Below are 2,376 nucleotides of genomic sequence, written 5' to 3'. Positions count from 1 at the left end.
TAGAAAAGTGGGAGTGGGGCTGAAAATTCCAAGTTTCTACAGTTGATCTGAGCTAAAAGGCCGAGAAGCAATGAAAATTCCAAGCTTCTAATCATTGCTTGGTATTTCTGGTGACCAAACCCCATCCAGGAGCCCACCTAGAGTCACGTCATTAGAAAAAAAGATGCTCCTACTACTCTTATCAATTAGGAAATTACAAGGGTTTTAGCAATTCTGTACCCAGAACCAGGGGGAGAGACCAATGTATGTATTTTCTGTTATCTCACAGGAGCCACTGAAAATTGTAAACACATAGAAATTAGAAGGGCTTACATGTAGAATTAAGAAAATCTTTGAGAAAGTAGAGCAAAAAGGCAAAGAGATAAAAAATAAGAGAAAATAAAATAAAGTTAAGACACAAGCTCATCACATCCAAATTTCAAGTAAGAGTAGGGAATATAGACAAACATCAAAAAATATAACCCAATAATATTTCATAGAGCAGGAAAGTTCAGGAATTTCCAGATTGAAAGGGTTCACAGAGTGCTTGATAACGTGGCTAAAAATAAACCTACCACAAGATGCATCATTGTGAAATTTCAAAACACTAGGAGCAAAGAGCTTCAACAGAGGGTAAAGTCAGCACAGTGCCTTCAGAATTCTGAGTAAAATTATTTCCAACTTAGAGCTCTGTATTCAAACTATGAACATTAGAGAGACCAACAGAGAGGGTGTTGAGGTAGGAGTGATGCTTTATTTTTCAGATTTGCTGGAGGGTGTATGAGTATTCATTTTATTATTCTTTAAGCCACATAGGTATGTTCTATGTGCTGTTTAAACTCTAATATATCACATCATTAAAAAAAAAAACCCAAAAGATCAGCAAGCAAAACTGCAAATTTGCTTGTAAAACATTAGCAAACAAAATGTTAGAACTTGATGGAGTTGAATGATGGGTGCATGTATGTTCTGCTAGTCTATGTACCTTTTTGCATACTTAATGTATATTATAAAATATTTTAAGAAAAAAATTTTAAAAGTCTGGGTGGAAAGGTGGTATGGCAGAAGAGAATGAGTGACAGCATGCTAAAAGACCATTCTCTTTGTCTAGAATGGTAAAAAGTGTTCTCCATGGTGGGCTCTGATCCCTACCAACTTATTTTACCATTTTTATACTTAAAATACTAAGCAGGTGGTCTCAATGAGTAGTCCATTCCACTTATAAACAGCTACATGAGCTTTTCTTTAAAAAAAAAATTTTTTTTTAATGTTTATCTTTAAGAGAGAGAGAGAATGTGAGCAGGGGATGGGCCGAAAGAGAGGGAGAAATAGAATCTGAAGCAGGCTCCAGGGTCTGAGCTGTCAGAGGGTCTCGAACTCACCAACTGTGAGATCATGACCTGAGCCAAAGTTGGATGCTCAACCAACTGAGCCACCCAGGTGCCCCCCACAACGTGACCTTTTCTGTGAAATTATAGACCTCTTGGCTTGTTACATATACCGTAAAAAATATTTGTTGATGTCTTTCTTTTTTAGGTATTATTAGAAATAGGCTGGCTATCACAACTCCATCAATACTGTCTTATGGTTTATTACCTTTTTCAGGCTTTGTTCAGACCGGTTGGGCTCTTACCACTTAGTAGTATTGTCTTAAGTAAAGTTTCTATCTTCTTTTTCAGTTTACTCATTAGTATACTGGGAATAATAATAGCGTCTAACTTGTAGGGGTTTTGTGAAACTTAATGTTAGCTATTGTCATTATCACTATTTGCAAACGGTAGGGTTGTATTGTCATAAACTAAAAGTGGTCATCATAGTCCTAACCCTGGTAAAGAAATACAGAATGAACATTTTTACTGGTAAGCTTAGATATAAATGTAGTCACACTGCAGAGTGATTAATAAAAGAATTCTAAAGGAAATATAAATATGGTAACACTAAAGATCAGTAGAGAGCACTACTAAGAGCATCTCTGAACTATGAAGCTGTTTGTTTTATTTGTATATATTTATACACAGAACACTTCATGAATTTGCATGTCAGCCTTGCATAGGGGCCATGCTAATCTTCTCTAAATTGTTCCAGTTTTAGTATATGTGCTGCTGCAGTGAGCATGTGTTCATTACTTTTGAAATCCTGCTGGTATTTTTTTTCCAAGAAAAACTTTTGATCCTTCTTATAATGCAAAATATTTGACATACAGCTAAGGACTTTTAGTTTGGTAAATATATATATATATATATATATATATATATATTTATTTATTTATTTATTTATTTATTTATAAATATAAATATATATATATTACCAAAAAAATAAATGTTATATATATATATATATATATATATATAACCAAAAAAAAAAAAAAAAAAAAAAAAGAGGGGGAGATGAAGACAG

At 33.7% G+C, this 2,376-nt stretch overlaps 1 non-coding gene across 1 annotated transcript; it reads right to left on the bottom strand.

Annotated features, from left to right (window-relative positions):
- Nucleotides 1–1,987: 1,987 nt before the first annotated feature.
- On the bottom strand, nucleotides 1,988–2,094 carry LOC109275068 (U6 spliceosomal RNA). Its single transcript, XR_002083960.2, has one exon. It is a non-coding gene; the product is annotated as a U6 spliceosomal RNA (small nuclear RNA).
- Nucleotides 2,095–2,376: the final 282 nt, after the last annotated feature.

The sequence above is a fragment of the Panthera pardus genome, unplaced genomic scaffold (assembly GCF_024362965.1).
Source record: "Panthera pardus isolate Hobbes unplaced genomic scaffold, ASM2436296v1 HiC_scaffold_2, whole genome shotgun sequence".
In the NCBI taxonomy this organism is placed as follows: domain Eukaryota; kingdom Metazoa; phylum Chordata; class Mammalia; order Carnivora; family Felidae; genus Panthera; species Panthera pardus.
The sequence above is the reverse complement of the archived record's forward strand: the minus strand, read 5'-3'. Positions and strand labels throughout refer to the sequence as shown.